This window comes from Hylobates moloch, unplaced genomic scaffold (assembly GCF_009828535.3).
Source record: "Hylobates moloch isolate HMO894 unplaced genomic scaffold, HMol_V3 SCAFFOLD_20, whole genome shotgun sequence".
NCBI lineage: Eukaryota > Metazoa > Chordata > Mammalia > Primates > Hylobatidae > Hylobates > Hylobates moloch.
Window position 1 is genome coordinate 44424996 of NW_026652295.1, and position 16915 is coordinate 44441910.

The 16915-nt window shown below is 44.0% G+C and overlaps 1 protein-coding gene across 7 annotated transcripts in view; it reads right to left on the reverse strand.

Moving 5' to 3' along the window:
* Window positions 1–16879, reverse strand: part of CLIC5 (chloride intracellular channel 5) — a 225341-nt gene extending 208462 nt beyond the window's left edge. For 2 of the 7 annotated variants that reach the window (XR_009211322.1, XM_058432389.1), the window contains exon 1: window positions 16689–16879. The gene's annotated coding sequence lies outside the window, so the exon portion shown is untranslated. Of the gene's footprint in view, window positions 1–10374; window positions 10431–15886; window positions 15914–16688 lie in introns of those variants that run through there. The other 5 variants (XM_058432386.1, XM_058432393.1, XM_058432388.1 and 2 more) reach the window with 5 other exon arrangements.
* Window positions 16880–16915: the final 36 nt, after the last annotated feature.

A 16915-nucleotide genomic window follows, 5' to 3' on the forward strand; every position in this document is an offset into this window, starting at 1 on the left:
CCTTTGCCAATGCTATTCCCTCAGCCAGACATTAATAGTCACCCAAAGATGTCTACATCCTAATCCCCAGAATGTACAAGTTACCTTATGTGATAAAGGGGACCTAGCAGGCATGATTAAGTAAGGGTCTTGAGAAGGGGAGATATTATCTTGCATCATCTAGGTAGGCCCAATGTGTAATCACGATGTGGAATCCTTATCAGGGAAAAAGGAGGCAGGAGAGTCAGAATCAGAGATGGAGAGATTAGAAGATGCTTTGCAGATAAGAGTATGAGGCCACAAGTCAAGGAATATAGGTGGCCTCTAGAGGCTGGAAAAGGCAAGGAAATGAATTCTCTTCAAGAAATACAGAAGGAATGTAGCCCTGTTGACCCATTCTCAACTTTTGACCTCCAGAACTGGAAGTAAGAAATTTGTGTTGGTCAAGTCACTAAGTTTGTGGTAGAGCAGTCATAGGAAACTACTTACACCATGCTAATCTGCAAGAATTAATCAACACCAGCTCATCCTGAATCCATTTCCTGACTTCTTGCAGCTGAATTTAACCTCTGCCTGATTTAACTTCTTCTCCTTTTGGGACTCTTTTATAGCAATTACCTCACCTGATAGTGTAGTGTAAACACATGGTCCCTCTTCTTAGCCCTTATTTAGATACAAGTAGTAGAAACCCAATTAAAAGTAGTTTAAGCAGACCGGTTGGCAGTTCCAACATGGCCAAATAGGAACAGCTCCAGTCTACAGCTCCCAGCATGAGCGACACAGAAGACAGGTGATTTTTGCATTTCCAACCAAGCTACTGAGTTCATCTCACTGGGGCTTGTCGAACAGTGGGAGCAGGACAGTGGGTGCAGCGCACTGAGCATGAGCCAAAGCAGGGTGAGGCATCACCTCACCGGGGAAGTGCAAGGGGTCAGGGAATTCCCTTTCATAGTCAAGCAAAGCTGTGACAGGCGGCACCTGGAAAATCGGGCCACTCCCACCCTAATACTGCACTTTTCCAATGGTCTTAGCAAATAGCACACCAGGAGATTATATCCCGTGCCTGGCTCAGAGGGTCCTACACCCATGGAGCCTCGCTCATTGCTAGCACAGCAGTCTGAGATGGAACTGCAAGGTGGCAGCGAGGCTGGGGGAAGGGCACCCACCATTGCTGAGGCTTGAGTAGGTAAACAAAGCGGCCAGGAAGCTCGAACTGGTTGGAGCCCACCACAGCTCAAGGAGGCCTGCCTGCCTCTGTAGACTCCACCTCTGCAGGCAGGGCATAGCCAAACAAAAGGCAGCAGAAACCTCTGCAGACTTAAATGTCCCTGTCTGACAGCTTTGAAGAGAGTAGTGGTTCTCCCAGCATGGAGTTTGAGATCTGAGAACAGGGAGACTGACTCCTCAAGTGAGTCCCTGACCCCTGAGTGGCCTATCTGGGAGGCACCCACAAGTAGGGGCAGATTGACACCTCACACGGCTGGGTAGCCCTCCGAGACGAAACCACCAGAGGAACGATCAGACAGCAATATTTGCTGTTCTGCAGCCTCCACTGCTTATACCCAGGCAAACAGGGTCTGGAGTGGACCTCCAGCAAACTCCAACAGACCTGCAGCTGAGGGTCCTGACTGTTAAAAGGAAAACTAACAGACAGAAAGGGCATCCACACCAAAACCCCATCTGTACGTCACCATCATCAAAGACCAAAGGTAGATAAAACCACAAAGATAGGGAAAAAACAGAACAGAAAAACTGAAAATTCTAAAAATCAGAGCACCTCTCCTCCTCCAAAGGAATGCAGCTCCTCACCAGCAATGGAACAAAGCTGGATGGAGAATGACTTTGACGAGTTGAGAGAAGAAGGCTTCAGACGATCAAACTTCTCCGAGCTAAAGGAGGAAGTATGAACCCATCGCAAAGAAGTTAAAAACATTGAAAAAAGATTAGACGAATAGCTAACTAGAATAACCAATGCAGAGAAGTCCTTAAAGGACCTGACGGAGCTGAAAACCATGGCATGAGAACTATGTGACGAATGCACAAGCTTCAGTAGCCGATTTGACCAACTGGAAGAAAGGGTATCAGTGATTGAAGATCAAACAAATGAAATGAAGCATGAAGAGAAGTTTAGAGAAAAAAGAATAAAAAGAAATGAACAAAGCCTCCAAGAAATTTGGGACTACTTGAAAAGACCAAATCTATGTCTGATTGGTTACCTGAAAGTGACGGGGAGAACGGAACCAAGTTGGAAAACACTCTGCAGGATATTATCCAGGAGAACTTCCCCAACCTAGCAAGGGAGGCCAACATTCAAATTCAGGAAATACAGAGAATGCCACAAAGATACTCCTCGAGAAGAGCAACTCCAAGACATAATTTTCAGATTCACCAAAGTTGAAATGAAGGAAAAAATGTTAAGGGCAGCCAGAGAGAAAGGTCAGGTTACCCACAAATGGAAGCCCATCAGAATAACAGCTGATCTCTCCGCAGAAACTCTACAAGCCAGAAGAGAGTGGGGGCCAATATTCAACAATCTTCAAGAAAAGAATTTTCAACCCAGAATTTCATATCCAGCCAAACTAAGCTTCATAAATGAAGGAGAAATAAAATACTTTAAAGACAAGCAAATGCTGAGAGATTTTGTCACCACCAGGCCTGCCCTACAAGAGCTCCTGAAGGAAGCACTAAACATGGAAAGGAAAAACCGGTACCAGCCGCTGCAAAAACATGCCAAATTGTAAAGCTCATCAATGCTAGGAAGAAACTGCATCAACTAATGAGCAAAATAACCAACTAACATCATAATGACAGGATCAAATTCACACATAACAATATTAACCTTAAATGCAAATGGGCTAAATGCTCCAATTAAAAGACACAGACAGCAAATTGGATAAAGAGTCAAGACCCATCAGTGTGCTGTATTCAGGAAACCCATCTCATGGGCAGAGATACACATAGGCTCAAAGGGATGGAGGAAGATCTACCAAGCAAACAGAAAACAAAAAAAAGGCAGGGGTTTCAATCCTAGTCTCTGATAAAACAGACTTTAAACCAACAAAGATCAAAAGAGACAAAGAAGGCCATTACATAATGGTAAAGGGATCGATTCAACAACAAGAGCTAACTATCCTAAATATATATGCACCCAATACAGGAGCACCCAGATTCATGAAGCAAGTCCTTAGAGACCTACAAAGAGACTTAGACTCCCACACAATAATAATGTGAGACTTTAACACCCCACTGTCAACATTAGACAGATCAATGAGACAAAGTTAACAAGGATATCCAGGAATTGAATTCAGCTCTGCATCAAGCGGACCTAATAGACATCTACAGAACTCTCCACCCCAAATCAACAGAATATACATTCTTCTCAGCACCACACCGCACCTATTCCAAAACTGACCATATAGTTGGAAGTAAAGCACTCCTCAGCAAATGTAAAAGAACAGCAATTATAACAAATTGTCTCTCAGGCCACAGTGCAATCAAACTAGAACTCAGGATTAAGATACTCACTCAAAACCACTCAACTACATGGAAACTGCACAACCTGCTCCTAAATGACTACTGGGTACATAACGAAATGAAGGCAGAAGTAAAGATGTTCTTTGAAACCAACGAGAACAAAGACACAACACAAAGAATCTCTGGGACACATTTAAAGCAGTGTGTAGAGGGAAATTTATAGGACTAAATACTCACAAGAGAAAACAGGAAAGATATAAAACTGACATCCTAACATCAAAATTAAAAGAACTAGAGAAGAAAGAGCAAACACATTCAAAAGCTAGCAGAAGGAAAGAAATAACTAAGATCAGAGCAGAACTGAAGGAGATAGAGACAAAAAAACCCTTCAAAAAATCAATGAATCCAGGAGCTGGTTTTCTGAAAAGATCAACAAAATTGATAGACTGCCAGCAAGACTAATAAAGAAGAAAAGAGAGAAGAATCAAATAGACGCAATAAAAAATGATAAAGAGGATATCACCACCGATCCCACAGAAATACAAGCTACCATCAGAGAATACTATAAACACCTCTATGCAAATAAACTAGAAAATCTAGAAGAAATGGATAAGTTCCTCAACACATACACCCTCCCAAGACTAAACCAGGAAGAAGTTGAATCTCTGAATAGGCCAATAACAGGCTCTGAAATTGAGGCAATAACTGATAGCCTGCCAACCAAAAAAACGTCCAGGACCAGATGGATTCACAGCCAAATTCTGCCAGAGGTATAAGGAGGAACTGGTACCATTCCTTCTGAAACTATTCCAATCAATAGAAAAAGAGGGAATCCTCCCTAACTCATTTTATGAGGCCAGCATCATGCTGATACCAAAGCCTGGAAGAGATACAGGAAAAAAAGAGAATTTTAGACCAATATCCCTGATGAACTTCAATGCAAAAATCCCCAATAAAATACTGGCAAACCGAATCCAGAAGCACATCAAAAAGCTTATCCACCATGATCAAGTGGGCTTCATCCCTGTGATGCAAGGCTGGTTCAACATACACAAATCAATAAACGTAATCCAGCATATTAACAGAACCAAAGACAAAAACCTCATGATTATCTCAACAGATGCAGAAAAGGCCTTTGACAAAATTCAACAGCCCTTCATGCTAATAACTCTCAGTAAATTAGGTATTGATGGCATGTATCTAAAAATAAGAAGAGCTATTTATGACAAACCCACTGCCAATATCATACTGAAAGGGCAAAAACTGGAAGCATTCCCTTTGAAAACTGGCACAAGACAGGGATGCTCTCTCTTACCACTCCTATTCAACATAGTGTTGGAAGTTCTGGCCAGGGCAATCAGGCATGAGAAAGAAATAAAGGGTATTCAATTAGGAAAAGAGGAAGTCAAATTGTCCCTGTTTGCAGATGACATGATTGTATATCCAGAAAACCCCATCATCTCAGCCCAAAATCTCCTTAAGCTGAGAAGGAACTTCAGCAAAGTCTCAGGATACAAAATCAATGTGCAAAAATCACAAGCATTCCTCTATACCAATAACAGACAAACAGACAGCCAAATCATGATTAAACTCCCATTCCCAATTGCTTCAAAGAGAATAAAATACCTAGGAATCCAACTTACAAGGGATGTGAAGGACCTCTTCAAGGAGAACTACAAACCACTGCTCAACAAAATAAAAGAGGACACAAACAAATGGAAGAACATTCCATGCTCATTGATAGGAAGAATCAATATTGTGAAAATGGCCATACTGCCCAAGGTAATTTATAGATTCAATGCCATCCCCATCAAGCTACCAATGACTTTCTTTACAGAATTGGAAAAAACTACTTTAAAGTTCATATGGAACCAAAAAAGAGCCCACATTGCCAAGTCAATCCTAAGCCAAAAGAACAAAGCTGGAGGCATCATGCTACCTGACTTCAAACTATACTACAAGGCTACAGTAACCAAAACAGCATGGCGCTGGTACCAAAACAGAGATATAGACCAATGGAACAGAACAGAGCCCTCAGAAACAATACCACACATCTAAAACTATCTGATCATTGACAAACCTGACAAAAACAAGAAATAGGGAAAGGATTCCCTATTTAACAAATGGTGCTGGGAAAACTGGCTAGCCATATGTAGAAAGCTGAAACTGGATCCCTTTCTTACATCTTACACAAAAATTAATTCAAGATGGATTAAAGACTTACATGTTAGACCTAAAACCATAAAAACCCTAGAAGAAAACCTAGGCAATACCATTCAGGACATAGGCATGGGCAAGGACTTCATGTCTGAAACACAAAAAGCAATGGCAACATATGCCAAAATTGACAAATGGGATCTAATTAAACTAAAGAGCTTCTGCACAGCAAAAGAAACTACCATCAGAGTGAACAGGCAACCTACAGAATGGGAGAAAATTTTTGAAATCTACTCATCTGACAAAGGGCTAATATCCAGAATCTAGAAAGAAGTTAAACAAATTTACAAGAAAAAAAGCAAACAACCCCATCAAAAAGTTGGCAAGGGATATGAACAGATACTTCTCAAAAGAAGACATTTATGTAGCCAACGACACATGAAAAAATGCTCATCATCACTGGCCATCAGAGAAATGCAAATCAAAACCACAATGAGATACCATCTCACACCAGTCAGAATTGCAATCATTAAAAAGTCAGGAAACAACAGGTGCTGGAGAGGATGTGGAGGAATAGGAACACTTTTACACTGTTGGTGGGACAGTAAACTAGTTCAACCATTGTGGAAGACAGTGTGGCGATTCCTCAGGGATCTAGAACTAGAAATACCATTTGACCCAGCAATCCCATTACCAGGTATATACCCAAAGGAATATAAATCATGCTGCTATAAAGACACATGCACACGTATGTTTATTGGAGCACTACTCACAATAGCAAAGACTTGGAACCAAGCCAAATGTCTAACAGTGATAGACTGGATTAAGAAAATGTGGCACATATACACCATGGAATACTATGCAGCCATAAAAAATAATGAGTTCATGTCCTTTGTAGGGATATGGATGAAGCTGGAAACCATCATTCTCAGCAAACTATCGCAAGGACAAAAAACCAAACACAGCACGTTCTCACTCATAGGTGGGAATTGAACAATGAGAACACTTGGACACAAGAAGGGGAACATCACACACCAGGGCCTATTGTGGGGTGGGAGGAGAGGGGAGGGATAGCATTAGGAGATATATGCAATATAAATGATGAGTTAATGGGTGCAGCACACCAACATGGCACATGTATACATATGTAACAAACCTGCACGTTGTGCACATGTACCTTAGAACTTAAAGTATAATTAAAATATATGTATATATTTTTAAAAAGTTAAAAAAAATAGTTTAAGGAAAAAGTTAATTTACTGAGTCATGTAAAGTGAAAAGTCCAAGGATGGAGCTTCAGGGAAACTTGGACCCACGTGCTCAATGTCATCACATATTGGACTCCAGCTCTTGGCTCTGCTTTCTTCTGTGTTGCCTTCATTCTCAGGTAGACTTTCTCTTTACAGTGACAATGATGGCCAGCAGCAGCTTCAATGATTGCTAAATAGGTAGAGTATCAAAAATTGCCAAATAGGTAGGCTTATACTCTACCTATTTAGCAATTGTTGCTGAAACAGGGACTCTTTCCCAATTGTTTCAACAAGTTTCAGAATTGAGTCTTTATGGCCTGGCCTGAGGCATTTCCCCATCACTGAACTAATTCATGTGGTTAATGGAGTAAAATTGGCTCCAAAAGGCCAACCTTGAGTTAGGGTTAGGGTGACCAACTCACCCCAATTTGCTCTTTGCTTTTATGATCTTAGGATTAAAAATCCCATGTCCCAGGAACCTCTTCCATTCGGGACAAACCAAGATAGCTGGCACCTTAGGAGTCTGTCCTGCAGATGAAGGGAATTACGGTCAGCCCAATCTGACTCCCATAGTCAAAGAATGAAGGCGGGTTGGTCTCCTGGAGGAATCGCCAGAAGGAGGAGGAATGAATGCTGGGCAGGCAAAAGCAACAGAGTAATGTCCTCTCCATTCACTTTCCTAGATTAGAGGCACCTTGAGGGCAGGGAATGAATCTTACTTATTTTTGTATCTTTTGAAAAATTAGCACATTGCTCTCCACATAGGAAAGCCTCAAAAGAATTTATACTGATTCTTTCACAGCTTTATTAAATATTTGAAAAAATTCCTTTAGAATGAAAGTCTAACAATAGTTCGTGGTGGTTAATACAGAATCATTTTTTAAAGGAGCACTTAAAAATATTTTACAATCTTAACTTGATTGAGATTATTCCAATATAATCTTACTAAAAATGGATTAGGTGAAAAGTTTTCACCAAACGAACTTTCAAAATCACTAAAATGCAATGATTCATAAGGTCCTTTTCTACTGTTACATTTAAGATAAAATCTGTATTATTTACTTTAACATCTAATTTATATTAAAAAGTGAACCTTAAATACTCTCCTTGAAATTCAATTATTTAGTTTCGGTTGTGTTGTTGTTTAATTAGAACTGAGCAGTGAACGGGAATTGTTTTTCTTTGGGCAGGGTGTGGCTTTTGCTCTGAAACCTTTTTCCTGTAACTTCTAACTTCTGACCTACTCCTGGCCAGCAATGAGTTATATATCACAATTAGGAGTATGAAAGAGAAATAATTGGATAGAGAGCTATGTCTTTAATTTTGAAAACAGGATAAGATTTTTAAAATATTTTGTGTTAATGAATAAATGTTCAGTCTTGAGCGTAGTTCATGGGAGAAAAAGAAACTGCCTTTGACATGCTGCTTCCAAATCTGACGTTGCCCCATGGAGGCAAATACTCTAGTTGTACTTAGTTTTTGTGTACTGATAAATAATATTTCTATACATTTATAGGGCAGATGTGATATTTTGTTACATGCATTGAACGTGTAACAATCAAGTCAGGGTATTTAGGGTATCCACTATCTCGAGTATTTATCATTTCTATGTGATGGGAACATTTCAAGTCCTGTCTTCTAGCTATTTTGAAATATAAAATACATTTAACTATAGTCACCCTACTCTGCTATCAAACATTAGAATATATTTCTTCTATCTAACTGTATGTTTGCTCAGTCATTTCTCTGTGGGGTATATTCATTTGTAAATAATAAGTTTAGACTGTTGCCTCTAGTTCATTTCAATCTCTAACATAAAATGGGTTTAAAGGCTCTCTATATTTCCAAAATTTATATAAAATTCCCTTTGCAAAAGCTGAGCTGAAAGAACATTAAAAATGAATATTATTTTGCCTACCTAAATATAACAACACTTCTGCCTAAAAATCACATTGTAAATAAGAAATTTATTTTACTGTTATATTTTCTTTTATTATCATTAAATTTCTACAATGAAACTATAGTGAACTTTGTTGCCAACTTCCCAGCACCCATTCCACCTCATTTCCACTGAGAAAAAAAGTAAAGTTCGGGCGAGACCTCAGTTTAAGATGTGGACTGCATTGGTCTACAGGTAACCATTTCCTTTCCTGGCTTAGATTTGGATATGTGACACAATTCTGTCCAAAGTGATTGAAGGAGACAGTTGCTGAAGACTTCTAAGAGACAGAAGAAATCTAGACGTCATTTCTATCACCCAGTGGAAGTGAAAAATGAATTACATGTTTCCTGTTGCTGCTGGTAGTTATATTTACCACTAAAGGAACCAGAAGTCAACTCTGTTAAAAGCCAAGTGTAAAGCTGCAAAGAACTGAGTACATTATGAGATCGTTGAGTTGCTAACTCAACTAGTCCTGAAGTCTGCCTTACCTCTGGACTTCATGTTCCACAAGATGATAAATATCCTTACTATAACAGGATTTTGGTTGTGGTTGAAATGGTAAATAGAGGATAACAAAAGTTTAGGGCCTTATGTGTCATTTTGTCCCTCTGTTCCTGACCACTTTATCTTACAGAGCAAGAGCCCCGGTGGCATGAGACTCCCTAATTTAACCCAGCCACACAGGCAGTAGCAGTGGATAAAGAAAGTCCTCTCCTGATGCCCATCCAGTTGCTATCTTCACCACACATCTGACCTAGATGGCATTCAGTTTTATCCACCCTTTAAGCATGCATATGCACCTACTGAATGAACAAACAGGATAAGGATATGCACAATACCCCCAAATGCCACAAAATTTAAGTTCTGCTAAACTTAAATTTTATGTCATTGGACATTCCCTAAATTCCCCCAAAATTTGGCCTTACCCTGACTACTGTTCAAATTGGGGTACTTTTTTGGTCATAATGATAATAATCCCCAAAACAACATGTGTCAGATACTGTGCTGAATACTCTACTCGCTTTAGTTCATTCATTTGATAGTAGCAGGTTGGTATTGTAACAAGACTCATTTTGCAGATGAGGAAATGAAAGCTCAAATAGGTTGAGACACTGGCCCATGATTGCTCTGCTGGTGAGTGACAGAGTGAGTATTCAAACCAGGTTCTAGGGTCTCCAGGTTCTAGGGATTCAGCTACATACCCACTACCATCCCCTCCAGCTCTGAAAGCCCATGGATCTAAGATGCCCATATTCACCAATGCACAGGCCAACCTGAGACTTAAAAGTGGAATTAATTTATCAAGGCATAAACTAATAATCAACAGAATACATCTATTGCCAAATCATCTCCATGGCTGCTTCCAGATTGTTGGTAATAGCTATACTGTAAAGTTCAGACCAAGGGGACCAACTTCAGAATTTGTTATCTAAGGTCCAGTACTGCAGTTTACTAATCCAGGTACTGGATTTACAGCTATTAAATACTTAACACTTGAGGACATCACATGTGATTAATATTCTTAATTTATTTGTGTTAGGTAACATGGGGTAACTTAAAATGGTGCCGTACCTTAAGATGGGGCCGGTTCCGGGTTCTTCTCCCCTCCTTGACCAGGCACTGTCTGAACCCGCCAAAGGAGGGCCAATCAGAAAGAAGCATCTCCCGCCTTCCCTTGGGCCCACCCCTAGCCCAATCCACGTAGGCCCAAGGGATATAAAACCCAGCACACCAGCAGCCCTCTCTCTCCTCTTCCTTCTCCTTGCGTGGTGCCGCTCGATACCTCCAATAAAGATCTCTTGACTGCGACCAGTGTAGTTTGGTCTCCACCCTGCCCCTTTCATTGGTGCCGTGACTCAGATCAGGACTCCCCACCCCCCTCGGTGGGACCCCGATCCCTTTCGGGCTCAGTCCAGACCCCGGCCAGTCTTCGCTCATTCTCCTGTTCACCAAGCTGTTCGCCCAACACCGGCCTCGTCTCGGTAAGTCTTCCCCTCTGGGGTCTACCTCTCTAGGCAGACAAGAGACCCCACAAAGCGCCTCGCCTCAAGCCCCTAAGGCCACAGTAGACCCCAAATAGCAAAACTGGCCCACATATCCCCTAGACAACCAAAGCAAATGGCCCACTTATGGGTCTCTCGATCCTAACATTCTCCAGGATCTCTACAACTATTGCGAGCAAACAGGAAAATGGGTAGAGATCCCATATATCCATGGCTTCTTTCTCCTACGGGATAGACCTAACCTTTGTCTCCCTTGCAAACCGCAGCAGCTCCTTGCCGCTCTTAAACTGCCAACCTCTCCCTCTGCCCCTGACTTCGACCCAGCCAATGAACACCCCCCATACTACCACCCTCCGCCGCACCCTCCAGCCACCACCCAACCGGAAGTCACCCGGCCTCCCACTGCCCCACCCCCACACCCTCAACTGCCTATCCCGTCAGCCCCGGCCTTCGGCCCCCCCACCACTCGCTCAAAGTCACACCCCCCCTCCTTGCCCCCCTTAGAGAGGTGGCAGGAGCTGAAGGTATTGTCCGAGTCCACGTCCCCTTTTCTATGGCTGACTTATCACAAATAGAAAAATGCCTAGGCTCCTACACTTCCAATTCTGCTTTATATATCAAAGAATTCCAATACCTTATCCAAGCTTATAGCATTACCTTCCATGACATCTATATGATTCTCTCTAACACCCTCCTCCCCGAGGAGTGTAGCTGAGTCTAGGAACAAGCTCGAACTTATGCAGATGAGGTTCATCAAACAACCCCAGCCCTACTGCTAGGAGTGCAGGCAGTACCCGAGCATGAGCCCAGTTGGGATTATAACACCCAAAATAGAGTATCAGCCCGAGACCACTTCCCTACTTGCATCATAGCCGGTCTACAGAGGGCAGCTCAAAAGGCAGTTAACTTTGAAAAACTTCATGAAGTCATACACGATAAAAATGAAAACCCGTCCGCTTTTCTAGACTGCCTTACACAGACACTCCAACAATACACCAACATAGATCCCAAAACCCCAGACGATAGGCAACTCCTCATGTCCCATTTTGTTGCTCAGAGTTTTCCTGATAGCAAAGGTAAACTTAAAAAACTGGACAAAGGCCCCCTCACCCCTCAAACCGAGATCTTAGTGACGGCATTTAAGGTGTATCACAATCAAGATGAGAAGGCAAAGAGGCAAAAGTACCAGTTACTGGCATAAGCCCTTCAAGCCTCCCCTCGATCACACGGCCATAAGTTGTCGTCTGCCCATCCATCCCAACATCAGCCCCCAGGGCCCTATTTCAAATGCGGAAAGGAAGGGCACTGGGTCCGAGAGTGCCCAAATCCCAGGCCCCCCAACTGGCCATGTCCTAAATGCCACCAATCTGGCCACTGGGGCGTAGACTGCCCCGGCTCCCGAAGGGGGGCCGGGCCGGCCACCATCCCAACTCCCAATCTTCTAGGATTGGCCATTCAAGACTGACAGGGCCTTGGGACTTCCTTCCCAACACAAATCATCACCACACAGGAGCCCAGGGTCTCTTTAACAGTGGATGGATGTCCCATCACCTTTCTCCTAGACACCGGAGCTACTTTCTTGGTTTTAGGGGAATTTTGGGGCGCCACTTCCCTCTTTGGATCCCCCATAGTCGGGGTCGGAGGCCAAACCATATGTCCAAGAGCCACTCCTCCCCTCTCCTGCACTTTCTCCGGCCACATCTTTTCCCATCGATTCCTAGTCATGCCACAATGCCCACTCCCTTTGTTAAGAAGAGACATTCTCTCTAAATTTAAAACCTCCATCACCTTCAACCCAATCACTCTCCTGCAATCCACCTCACTCATTGCCTTGGTGGCAAGTTCCATAGATCAAACTCCTGCTCCTACTCTGCCTTCGCTCCCAGCCAGCATCAACCCCACAGTGTGAGACACCACTACCCCCTCATTAGCATTCTGTCCTCCCGTACAAATATTCCTTAAAAACCCACACCACTTCCCCAGCCAACCCCAATATCCTCTCCCCGTCTCCAGCCTGAAAGGATTACAACCTATTATTTTAGACCTCTTAATAAAAGGGTTCCTCAGGCCAACCCATTCTCCATTTAACACCCCTAAAAAACCCAATGGTATGTTCCGCCTCGTCCAAGACCTCAGCCCTTATCCTCTATTCCTCCTAGTGCCACACATTTCTCAGTCATAGATCTTAAAGATGCCTTTTTCACCATTCCCCTCTCCCCTCAGTCAGAAGACCTGTTCGCCTTCACTTGGACTGACCCAGACACTAAACAGTCACAACAGCTCACGTGGACAGTGCTTCCCCAAAGGTTCAGAGATAGCCCTCATATCTTTGGTCCTCAGACCTACAAAAATTACACTTTCCCCAGTCCACCCTCCTACAATATGTTAATGACCTCCTCCTATGCAGTCCCTCTCTAACTGTCTCACAAACTGACACCACCTCTCTTCTCAACTTCCTTGCTGACCGAGGCTACCAAGTATCCCCCCAAAAGGTCCAGCTCTCCCTCACTCAAGTCACCTATCTAGGCAGGCTACTTTAGAACTTGGATCCCCAACTACTCTTTATTAGCAAAGCCCCCATATGATCTCTCCCGAGGTACCCCATCCGAGCCTGTAGAGGCCACAGTCAAGCAGCCCTTCCTGTCACTCCAACAGGCACTACTCAAAGCCCCAGCCCTACATCTTCCAGACTTACAACAACCTTTCATTCTATATGTACATGAGCACAATGGCTTGGCTCTTGGAGTCCTAGGTCAGATGCACGGACTCACCTTTGCGGCAGTTGCATACCTACCCAAACAATTCTGAGAGTGAACTCGGCCCACAGGGAACTGAGTTTTCTCCTTTCCCTCCTCACTCGTCCGGCCTGGGTTTCCTCCCTTCTATCGCTCAAAAATCCTGGTACCAGGTAACCCACGGCTCTCGGCCTTACAGAGGCTCATCAGTTCTTTTGTTTCAGTGACAACCGGCTCGAAGGTTCTGACTCGCAACACAGCCATTGGCTAATAGGGGACGCCCTGTTCAGCCAGCTGCCGTATACATATACCCCTTCCTCTCTCACCATGGGAGGCTCTGCATCCCTGCTGGCCGACTAGACCCCACCGTGCGAGGGTGGGCCCCCTGCCTTTGGGCCCTGGCTGCAGCCTACCTACTACTTCAAGAGTCAAAGAAATTAACATTTGGGGCAGCTGTTGTCATTACCTGCCCCCATCAACTCAAGGAACTGCTGACCTACAAAAGACTACAAACCCTTCCCCCTTGCCACATACTGTCTCTCCTAGTTTCCTTCCTGCACGATTCCGCTGTAACTTTCCAAACATGTGCACCCCTCAATCCTGCCACCCTCCTGCCTGTCTCTCCTTAAACACGAACCCACAAACCCCTCTAAAGCCAGGCACGCCTGTACCTCACAACCCTCTCAAAGTTCGCATTTCTAAAACGCCCTCCCTTCTACTATTCCTGAGGCATAAGCTGCTGCCCTCATGCCTGCTCCGAGCCCGCTCTTCTGGCTCTCCGCCTCTTACATCTTCTTCTACGGACCCTCCTCCGCCAACAGGCCCCCTTCACAACCCTACTACCTGTTCACCCTCAAAGAAACCTACAACGCTAACCAGCGGTCACACACCAATGTACACCCGATGCTCCATCAACGCATCCTCAGTAAACCTTCCCCTCCCTAAACTACCCTTATTTCCACATGTTCCACTTTGCCATTTGCTTTCTATACCAACAATCCCGCAGCGCCTGTAAAACTGAAGGGCCCCAAAACTATGGGTGTCCCTGGACCAGCTGTGTTATGAATTAAATCACCAAAAAAAACCAGACAGACAGACCCCATTCATATATTATGTCACCAAAACAATGCCTCATCTCGAGCAATTCACATCACCGACCCAGCCAAGGCAATCTGGGGCCAGGCAGCCACAGGGGGAATATACCCAAGTGCTTATCCAGCACAAACTATAACCATCACCCATACCCTAAAAACTGACTCCCAACAGGTTCTAGCCGAAATTAACACACATATTTCTCAAGGAGAGACTGAACTACAATCCCAGCTACACCCACAGGCCAACACAACCTCCATATAGGCTTCCTGGCTTCTGTTCCTCAATCAAGGATTACTACTATTAAACACCTCTCAGGTCCCTACTTCCGATTGTTTCTTTGCAAACATCCCATGTCCCCCTCCTTGCCAACCTCAGACAACACCAGCTACCAACCCCCAACGAATCTCTCTAACAATCTCTCTCATAGGTACAGGACTAGGAGCCACCTCTTTAGGATACAGCATCTCCCAATTTTCAGATTTCCAAACCCAGATGCAGACGGCCATTGAGGAAATGGCTCAGTCTCTAGCCGCCCTCCAACGACAAATCACATCTCTAGCTGGTGTCACCCTTCAAAACCACCGCGCCATCGACCTACTCACAGCCAAAAAAGGCAGTACTTGCATCTTCTTACAGGAGAACTGTTGTTATTACATTAATGAGTCCCAAGTAATCGAAACTAGCATTAAAACCTACATCAGATAAAACGTAAACTAATGAATGCTAGCACTACTCCTTCCCTTTGGGAAACCCTCTTCTTAGCTTGGCTCCTTCCCTTTTTAGGCCCCCTAATGGGTATCCTCGCTTTCTGCGCACTACTCCCCTGCCTCATTAAGTTTCTCTTCCATATCTAACCAAACATTTAACCAGCTTCTCCTCAGAAACTACCAACTTTTAGCCACCAGCGAGGACGGGACAGATTCCACAGACGGGCTCACAACCTGCTAACCCAAGCCAGTCATGACAACCACCAACCGATTCCACAAATTTCTCAACGATCTCCGCACCGACAGCTGGCTCATCGCCAACCCATCCCTGCCCCTCAACTGGCTCACAGCACTGGAGGATCTATACCTACAAGGAACATTACCCCACGCACAACCCTGACAGTTCTCCCTATGCCCCCTCCCCACAGCGCCCCCACTCAGCAGGAAGCAGCCAGATGAACCACGACGCCCATTTTCCCCCATTTAAGAAAACAAAAAGGGAAAAATGTTAGGTAACATGAGGTACCTTAAAATGGTGCCATACCTTAAGATGAGTCCGGTTCCGGGTTCTTCTCCCCTCCTTGACCGGGCACTGTCTGAACCCGCCAAAGGAGGGCCAATCAGAAAGAAGCATCTCCCGCCTTCCTTTGGGCCCGCCCCTAGCCCAATCCACGTAGGCCCAAGGGATATAAAACCCAGCACACCAGCAGCCCTCTCTCTCTTCTCTTCCTTCTCCTTGCGTGGTGCCGCTCGATACCTCCAATAAAGATCTCTTGACCGTGACCGGTGTAGTTTGGTCTCTGCCAGGCCCCTTTCAATTTGTACTTTTTATTTGAGCTGGAGATACAGTAGTGACCAAGAAAGAAAATACCTCCTGGAGCCTGCATCTTAACACGCGGGACAATGAACCTGGTGCACTTTTAAATGTTCTATTAAATTCAATAGTGATTTAGTAAGTACTTCTATACCAAGTTCTGTTTGGCACTACAGATAAAAAGAGAAAAAAATGCTATCCTCTCACTGCCAAGTGTGCCTGGACAACCCAACTGTTAGCGAATAATTCTACTTCTGTTTGGTAACTGCTCTTTATGTTGGAAAGTTTAGTTACATTATTCTATTGAATAACCTTCCAATTAAAAGCAGGAGCACAATCCCACACACGCGTCTGTCAAAGTAAGCACCCATTTCTCAGCTGTAACTCATTACTGGTTCCCTGCCGCAGGCACTGTGCTGCTTTTAACCTTACTTGTAAACTATTACCCAACTTCCCCGGTAAAGGTGCTCGCTTATCCAGTAAGACCGACAGACTTCTATGGTACATCCACGTTTCATTTATCCCAACTCACTGGAACTGGCTGAAGCTTCTCTAGACTTGTGCCGGACCTTGGTGCAGCCAAAGTTGCTTTCTCCGCGGCCACCTAAGCTGCCAGGTGCACATCAACTAAGTGGCAGAAGGCCATCCGCTTGGCAATTGCCAGAGGCCTTTCCGGGACTCGCTGGTTTTTAAGTTCCCTGAAGGGCATCCAGATCTAGGATGATAAGAAAAGGGCGTGGTGGGAGAGTGGAATGAACC